This window comes from Pinus tabuliformis, chromosome 4_1 (assembly GCF_031772625.1).
Source record: "Pinus tabuliformis cultivar Carrire ecotype Pingquan chromosome 4_1, CPIR1, whole genome shotgun sequence".
Taxonomy (NCBI): domain Eukaryota; kingdom Viridiplantae; phylum Streptophyta; class Pinopsida; order Pinales; family Pinaceae; genus Pinus; species Pinus tabuliformis.
The window spans coordinates 56540503-56550818 of NC_142303.1; positions in this window are offsets into that span (position 1 = coordinate 56540503).

Sequence of the window (10316 nt, forward strand, 5' to 3'; positions counted from 1 at the left end):
CCAGATCTTGCATTGATGACCAAGTTCAACCGAAGGGGAAACAGTGGTTGATCACAAGAAGGGCAGCATATCACGAAAAAGGACACCACAAGGTATGACCACGCATAAACATGACTCTGCTCCTAAATGTTTTTTATTGTGGTAAGATAGGCCATAATTGCTAAATTTGCATAAGAAAAGCAGATGGGGAGAGGTACAAGCAGAGAAGACATGCAGGTCATCTGGATGATTCAGATCAGAACCAGGATGTCAGATTATTTATGGCTAAGACTACACTAGTCACTGAGGAGGATGAATCAGATATTTGGTTTGTAGATTCTGAAGCCTCCGCACATATGACAGGTAAAAAGAAATGGCTAAATTTTTTTAGAGAATCCAACACTGGAGTGAAAGTATACTTGGAGATAGTAGAGGGTACAAGATCAAGGGACATGGAGATGTCCTTGTCACTCTGCCTGATGGAAAGATCAGGAATATGTATGATGTGTGGTATGTTCCTGGTATTAAGAAGAACCTGATTTCTATATCAAAGATTACAGATCAGGATCTCAAGGTAGAATTCTTTAAATCTTACTTTATCATTAAAGACTTGTTGGACTAGATGAAGCCTATTGCTACAGGTATTCGTATAGGAGGACTCTACAAACTGGATGTGAAGAGTACACAACAACAAGCGTTGATGTCATCGGATAAGTCTGCTGAAAATTTGTGGCATCAGCAACTTGGGCCCATCAATTTCAGTGACCTTCTTCTGTTGTAGAACAAAGGTATGGTAGATGGTCTTCCTGTTCTGAAAAAGTTGCATATTGATTGTGAAGCATGTGCATTCGGTAAACAGCATAGAGATGAATTTCCTGTTGTTAAAGATAGGAAACAAAGGGATACACTCGAACTTGTACACATTGATTTATGTGGGCCTATGCAGACAAGATCGTTAGGTGGGGCTTACTATTTTCTAATCTTTGTTGATGATTGTACAAGATTCACATGGGTGTATTTTCTTAGACATAAGAGTCATGCCTTTGAGTATTTCAAGCAGTTCAGGAACATGATCGAAAAGCAGACAGGAAAGTTCATCAGGTTTCTTCGATCAGATCAAGGAAGAGAATTCAAGAAAGGGGATTTCATCAAATATTGCAAAGAGCATGGGATACAGTAGTAGTTTACAACACCTTACACTCCTCAGCAAAATGGAGTAGCTGTAGAAATTTTGAATAATAAACACTTATTCATAGAGATTATCCCGATTATACACTATTGCGGAATACATGCACAATACATAATCTCCTCTATGTTGATCATCAATTTAGCAGCATCAAAAACAATGAAACATCAATCGCATGCACACATTAACACAGTATGTAATCCGGGGAAAGATTACAGCTGAAAACCCCACACTATCTGTATATTAATGATTGAAAACATGTAACAATACATAGTACAATACTCCTCTCAAGTATCCAGCACTATCTCCACCTGTTACACACAAAACTAGCTCAGATCCGAACAAGTAACAGGTTCAAATCTTCTCCACTGCTTTGCCTGCCTCCTCTGCACAATCCCCTGGTGAAAATCACGTGAGAACAAGCTACAATTGCCTTGATATTGGCCCACACTGTGCAATCTTCATTGGCATTACTCAATCCATGCATGTGCAAAATCTCATGCACAACTGATAGTCACAACTCACCCTTTCACTTACCTCTAACACCTATCTCCATTGAACTTTCCATGCACTGAGTTAAGTGATGTATTATTTAGTTGCTTTATGAGTTAATAATTAGTGAATTAATTAATATTTAATTCACACAACTCATCACTAGTGTATTCTTTAGTTAGACTAAATACAACTAGTTCAACTAAGTCAAACTGAACACAACTCCATCAATTCCACATCCAACTCCACAGAAGTCACATGCATGATTTCCAATTGAAGTCCTCCATGCAATAGCTCAACTAACACATAAGAAACTACGTGATTCCTTTTTTCAGCTGCATGTGCCACATCCGTAGCTCGAACTGAAGTGCTCCAAGTGAATAACATAATGTTTAGAGTCCAAATATTACTAAGGGCTAATAATATTTGACTGTTTCTATTTTTAGCTTGGTAGTCTAAAAATAGACTCTGATCACTCCACCGTGAACCAAAAATAGAAGTCCATCTATTTTTCCCAACATGACCAATCATCCATAAACAGCATCCTGCAACTCATAGACCATGATCCATGTTGGGCTAATTTATTGACTAAATTAACACAAGTATTTAATTATCAATCCGGGTTTGTAAAACTTGGAGGCAAATCCACTGTATATGGACATCAGATATAATCAAGTTTAGAAGATAAAATTTGAAGAATTAATGAATTACATATTACAAATATAAACCTATTTTAACAATTTCTACTTCATTTATGTAATATATGAGGGAAGAAGCTCCTAACTTAGGAGAACCAGGTTGTCCTTCCCTCCAATACTACTTTCATGAAGATAAATCTAAGAGCACTAATTAACAATGGCTTATGATGCAGAAGATGTAAAAGAAGAGGCTCCTAACTAAGGAGGTCCAGATTGTCCTTCTTCACAATCCTACTATATCACAATCACCATTGCTTCAACCCAGAAATGCAGAAATAACTTCAAATGAGAAATGGAGAATGAAATTCAGTTTTAGTTCAAGATCAAATAGAAGGAGAATTTAACTTAAATTCCTTTGTGTCCCTTCATATGTAGATTAGAATTAAACCAATATTCATTTAGCAATCATCACACATCTAAATACATTTTAAACAAAAACTAGTCTATGAAAACTATGAAAATTGAACCAAGAAGTGTACTTAGCTTGGTGTGGGGGCCCTCCACCCTTGCCTTGCACACTTGAAGAAATCTCAGTTACAGCAAATTTAGTAAATCAACCAAGCATGAACAACAAATTGGAATGAAACAAGTTCTTCAAATTAGCTCCCAACTCCAATTATACAAAAGTTACATACAACTTCCATTTCCATTCCAAAAGCCATCAAAGTCTTGGCTTTAAATAGAGGTTTAATCAAACAAACTGATCTATATTATCTCTAACACTCATATCTACTCATATCCACCTATCTAAGTCGAATTAATCCAATTCATCCCAAGAAATATGGTCAATCCCATAAAATCTCAAAACTGCCCTATTTTCTAGGGATTTTCTGGTGACTAGTCATGTTTGACCAGCCTTGACCGGGCCTAATAAAGCTTGTTCTGGCCGAACCAAGTGGAGTTAGCTTAGTCCTAGTTCCCAAGCTTTCCATCCATGCATCAAACTTGAGCCCAAGTGTCCTGCAAACATTTCATCCACATAGATATTACGGGAATTTTTTATTTAGTCCAAAATTGCACTTGAAACTCAATTTTCATAAAAACTTCTAGAAATTGCAAAATTAAAATTAAACACCTGAATATGCATAAAATACATCAAAATGAGATGGATGTGATGGAAAATGGATGTAAAATATAAGGATCAAGTAGGTTTCCCTAAGCAAAAATAGACCAAAACTGAGGGCCAACAATCCATATGTCTAAAAATAGACTTTGCGCCAAAAATACCCCGCGGGCCCACTTAGTGACGGCAAATTATTTCCACTAAGCTCCATCATCTTGTTGCATTTTCAACACTCCCTCTCAACAAGATATGGATTATCTGCAACCCCTATCCTGCAACTCTGGAATGTTCTGCATGCAACACATTTGCCCGGTCCACTTGCTCCAACAACACTTGGAACAAAAACACTCCCAATTGACCACTCCGTTGGGCTAGGAACATACTCTGATGCTGAAGCTCTACCTGTTGCTAACAAGTGCTCCCTCTCTGACATCTGCGCTACTGCAACATCTCCATGCATCTCGCACCATTGCACACCTCTCTGTGCCACCTAGCACTGTGCAAAACACTTGTGCCTCTCGCATTGTTGCAGCCTGCTAGCTATGCGTTGTCCTGGGATTCCCTACACTGTCGCTCTCTCTTCTGCTCCATCCGCATCTATCTCTACCCAATCAATCAGTTCCTGCTACTCCACATCAGGGCTCCCGTAGCAAGGTCCCATCCAAGAGGTTGGGTGCCTCAAGGATCTTGCCCCTCCTCCTTGGGAGAATCAATCCACATCACCCCACCTCCTACTTGGAGGTATGGCTGCATGCGATCCCTTTGCCCACTTGGCTCGAAGTTTCCCCCTGCTGGAGGTCTCTGCATGAGTAGATGTCTCTACTCGATCTCCTCTCAGCTTCCCTTGTTGTGGCCGCTCCACAACCTCCTGAAGCTGCTGCACCAATCGTGACTCCTCCACAATTGTCTGAGACTTCTTCTGGCTCTGCATGTTGAGAGGTAATATACGCTCCCTCTCAACCACCAAGTCTCCATTAGTTGCCTCGTTGCTCAAGGCTTTGCATGCATCTTGAACCTCAAGGGCATATAAGTTCTTGACCCGTGAACCAATCTACTTCACCTGTCTAGTGATGATGTGTCTAGGGAAAACCTTTCCCTTACTGAAGACTACATCACAGCCTCTGTCTTCCAGCATCATGATCAACACCAAGTTTCTCTTCAATCTTGGTACATACTTGACATCGGTCAAGGTAAGGCGAGCTCCATGCTCCCTCTGAAAAATAACCGTGCCTACACCTGAGACACTATACTTCTCATCATTACCCATCCCTATGAGTATCTGGAGATCTTTCTCCTCCAAAGTACTGAACAAACTCTTGTCACCGATCATGTGGAAAGAAGCTCCACTGTCAAGAAACCAACCACTTCCCACCATGGATGAAAGCATGCATGCGAAGAGTGTGAAATCCAACTTAAACTGTGAAGCAAGTGCCTCACCTTCATATCCTTCCCCGGATCCCTTCTTGGATTTCTTCTTTAGGAAATTAGTAGCATAATGGCCCAACTCATGACAACGAAAGCATCTCACCTTCGACTTGTCAACCTTCTTCCCATTATTGGAAGAACTAGATTTGGAAAGAGAACCCTTCTCCTTCCCCTTCTTCACCTTACTCGCTAAGGCACAGTTCTCCTCATCATGCATGGATGAAGAACTGTCTCTGGTGCTTCGTCTGATCTCCTCTTGCACAAGATCCGACCAAAGTCTCTCCCATCCTGGCAATTTCTCTCGACCATTGACAGAGTCCTGATAGGAATGCCAGCTCTTCGGAAGACCAAGGAGAGCCAAGCTCATCAAGTCCTCATCATAAACAGTAACCCCCACACTTCCCAGCTCATCCCGACATTGGGTGAACTTCGTGAGATACTGGGGCATATGTCTACATTCTCACACTTAGATGTTTCTGAGTTTATCCTTGAGTGCCATTCCACCAGCTCAAAACTCAACTGCTTCTGATCTAAAATTTGTGAGAACAAAGTATTTCTTGTACAAAGATCGACTGTATGGGAATTCACCGGATATCTCACGTTCCAAAAGAAGGATGAATCCAGAGGCTACCTGGCCCAATTACAGAATCTGCCTGAAGAAATAAAATGTAAACACTTTCTGAATAATAGATCTAATGATCAATCCCGCTTTGATATCCTGTAGAACTTTTTCTACAAATCAACCAACTCTGATACCATGTATAAACGTTTTCTACAAATCATCTAGCTCTAATACCATGTAGAAATTTTGAATAATAAACACTTATTCACAGAGATTATACTGATTATACACTATTGCAGAATACATGCACAATACATAATCTCCTCTACGTTGATCATCAATTTAGCAGCATCAAAAACAATGAAACATCAATCGCATGCACACATTAACACAGTATGTAAACCGGGGAAAGCTTACAGCTGAAAACCCCATACTATCTGTATATTAATGATTGAGAACATGTAACAATACATAGTACAATACTCCTCTCAAGTATCCAACACTATCTCCACTGTTACACACAAAACTAGCTTAGATCCGAACAAGTCACAGGTTCAAATCTTCTCCACTTCTTTGCATGCCTCCTCTGCAAAATACCCTGGTGAAAATCACGTGAGAACAAGCTACAATTGCCTTGATATTGGTCCACACTACGCAATCCTCATTGGCATTACTCAATCCATGCATGTGCAAAATATCATGCACAACTGATAGTCACAACTCACCCTTTCACTTACCTCTAACACATGTCTCCACTGAACTATCCATGCACTGAGTTAACTGATGTGTTCTTCAGTTGCTTTATGAGTTAGTAATTAGTGAATTAATTAATATTTAATTCACACAACTCATCACTAGTGTATTCTTTAGTTAGACTAAATACAACTAGTTCAACTAAGTCAAACTGAACACAACTCCATCAACTCCACATCCAACTCCACAGAACTCACATGCATGAGTTCTAACTGAAGTCCTCCATGCAATAGCTCAACTAACACATAAGAAACCATGTGATTCCTTTTGTCAGCTGCATGTGCCACATCCGTAGCTCGAACTAAAGTGCTCCAAGAGAATAAGATAATGTTTAGAGTCCAAATATTACTAAGGGCTAATAATATTTGACTATTTCTATTTTTAGCCTGGCAGTCTAAAAATAGACTCTGATCACTCTGCTGTGAACCAAAAATTGAAGTCCATCTATTTTTCCCAACATGCCAATCATCCATAAACAACATCCTGCAACTCATAGACCATGATCCATATGTCTGAAAATAGACATAGTCTAAAAATAGACTTTGCACCAAAAATACCCTGTGGGCCCACTTAGTGAAGGTGACTTCTTTCCACTAAGCTCCATCGTCTTGTTGCATTTTCAATAGTAGCTGAGAGGAAAAATAGAACACTAGTGGAGTGTGCTCGCAGTATGTTGAAAGGTAAGAATCTAACTAATGGTTTTTGGGCAGAAGCTGTCAATACTGGAAGAATAGGAGTCCCACTAAATGTCTTGATTATAAAACTCCTTTTGAAGCATTGTTTGGCTTCAAGTCTGCAATAAGTCATGTTAGAGTATTTGGTTGTAAAGCTTTTGCTCATGTTCCCAAAGAAAACAGGAAGAATTTAGTTTCAAAGGCCATTAAATGTACCTTCATTGGATATTGTAGTGAGTATAAGGCTTACAAATTGTTTGATTATTCTACTCACAAGGTGTTTGTTAGTAGAGACGTAGTATCCCACGAACCATTTGATGATGGAAATCCTATTCAAGATAATGAAGAATGACATGTACCCTTACTTTCAGAAGAGGATGTTGAAACAGGGATAAGTCAGAAACAACAACAACAACAACAACAGTAGCAGGATAGAGAGGAGGAAATTGAGTTCAGTCCACAAAGAGAAGAACAGAGCAAAATAGTTGACACACCACCTATTAGGAGATCTAGCAAGCCGAAATAGTTACCAACTCGGTACAGGGATTGTGCGCTCATCACTGGTTATTAAACATTGCAGAACCTTCTAATTTTCATGAAGCTAGTAAGAGTTCTGAATGGAAGGAAGCAATGAAAGAGGACTATGAATCTATTATTAAGAATAATACTTGGGATCTAGTAAAGCTTCCTCATGGTAAACAACCCATAGGTTGCAAATGGTTATTTAAGTTGAAATTTAAAGCAGATGGGTCTATTGATAAGTATAAAGCAAGGTTGGTTGCAAAGGGGTATTCCCAGAAAGAAGGTATTGACTTTGAGGAAACATTTGCCCCTGTTGCAAAATTAAATACTATTAGAATGATTATTGCTTTAGCCACTAAGCATCATTGGAAAATACATCAATTAGATGTTAAATCTGCTTTCTTAAATGGTGATTTAAAAGAAGAAGTATACTTAGTGCAGCCTAAGGGGTTTGTTAAGAATGGAGAAGAGTATTTAGTCTGTAGACTAAAGAAAGCTTTATATGGTTTAAAACAGGCTCCTAGATCCTAGTACGACAAAATTAATTCATTTTTCCTCATGCTTGGTTATAAACAGAGCAAAAATGATCCTAATTTGTTTACTGTGTTTAATGATGAGGGGCAGATAGTGTTGATTTCTTTATATGTAGATGATCTGATCATGGTAGGAAGTGCAACAAACTCATTGAAGAAATCAAGTAGCAATTATCACAGAAATTTGAGATGAAGGACCTTGGAGAAAAGCATTACTGTTTGGGTCTAGAAGTTTGGAGAGATTCAAGCCAGACTTTCTTGTCCCAGGGTAAGTATGATAATGGTTTGTTGACTAAATTTAAAATGGATGAGTGCAAGGCTACATTTGTGCCTTTACAGCAGAACTACAAACTTCAGGTGAATGATGGTTCGAAATATGCAGATGCAACATTGTACAGACAGTTGGTTGGTAGTCTTATCTATTTGACTACAACGAGACTAAATCTAGCTTATGCAGTGAGTGTTTTCAATCAGTTCATTACTCAACCTCATGAGAACCATTGGCTTGCAGCGAAAGGAGTACTGAGGTATCTGCAAGGAACTTCAGACTTTGGTATTTTGTATTCTGACTCATTTGATGTTAGCTTGACAGGTTATACAGACTCTGATTGGGCGGAAAATTTAGATGATAGAAGATCAATTACAGGTTACACCTTTAGCTTTGGATCCAGGGTCATCTCTTGGTGTAGCAAGAAGCAACATACTGTAGCCTTATCCTCAGCAGAAGCATAATATCAAGCTATGTGTGGTGCAGCATGTGAGGCAGTTTGGTTGCACAGACTTCTCTAAGATGTAGGGGAAGAACAGACAGAAGCTACGGTTATCAATTGCAATAATCGAAGTTCCATCAAATTGGATTACAATCTTGTGTTTCATAAAAACACTAAGCACATAGACACTCAATTTCATTTTGTTAGGGAAAAGGTACAGTCCAAAGATATTTGTGTTGAATATTGTAATTATCGTGATAATATGGCTGATATATTTACTAAGCCTCTGGGAAGATTGAAGTTTGAGTTGTTTAGGGACATATTAGGTTTGTTTAAGAACCCTTTATCCATTAAGGGGGAGTGTTAGAATAATGGATAATAGGCTCTTATTGTTACGTAGTTATGATTTTCCTTTTCATAGTTATTCAGTTCTATTCTTGAGGGATATGATTTGCTGTCCCTAACAAATTGTATCTATTTAATATTGGAGATTAATGTGAAGCCTATGTGGTGTTTTGCTTGAGGTAGCTCCTGGTGATCCGCACCTGTGAGCTCCTCTTGTGTTGGTTTGTCATTTCATGTATTCCCTGTGCCACTCTTAACAATAATAACTAGGAAATTAACTACTCCCTTAAGACCCATGCACGCACTATATATTGTGTGTTATAATAGGTAAGAGATGATGATTTATTTCATTAGATCTACGATAATATAGATATACTATAAAATCCAAATTTAATAATATTTCTTACCTGCATTTTTGGCTAGAGCAGGCTAGCTTCCTTCATCATGAGCTTCTATAGATTGGATCAAGCGAAGATCTTAGTCTTCTGTCCAAGGGCCTTTATTTAGTCCATCTTTTGCATTATTATTACACGACTTGCTTCCCATTATGGCCAAGCTAGAACCAGGTGTGCTAGCATATGTCTACTTCTGCTGAATTCCAACATATGAATTCATAGTAGAAAATGGAGCCGAAATAAAGAAACAATTAAATGATATTAATGTTCAGTGTGCTCAGATCAATGAGCACTGTAAACGTACAAAAAATTGGAAAATAGTGATTTTCCACTGAATCTGACGAAGGATAGGTGAAATGGGATCCAATGCTCAGTATGAGAAATATTGATAAAAAATTAGACAATGTCAACTTGTCTGTCTCGTGTGGATCATCGAGTCAGGAAACAGTATTGGATCATAAAATTATGATGCGACAGAGCACGAATAGATTTATAAACCCCAAAAATTCTACCAGTCAAGTAATAGATTTCAGTCTTGATTCACTTGTTGGCGAAGTAGAACAGATCGGAAATCATACTTGTTGGCCAACCATCATAAATCGAAAATCATTGAACAGATTATGTGGAGCCGTAGTGTCAAAAGTATGTTATTTTGTAGAGACTTTTTCGTGTGATTTTCTTAATTGAGGAGGACACACCGTAGTTAGGACTATGTTAGGTTATTGTGGTGTTGTTAAATCGTATTCTATTAAGTTATTTTTGAGCTCTAAGTGAGAATTTATGATTTTACTTATGGTATTCATGTGGAATATAGTCTATTTTAAAAAAACGGACTTCAACTATGTCTTTAGGGACCACCACTTGGTATGGTTACCAGCAAGTGGAATTCAGGCAACTATGTCTTTAGAAACCATCACTTAGTATGGATGACCAATAGAATTTAAGCAATGATGTATTTAGACACCACCACTTATGTACG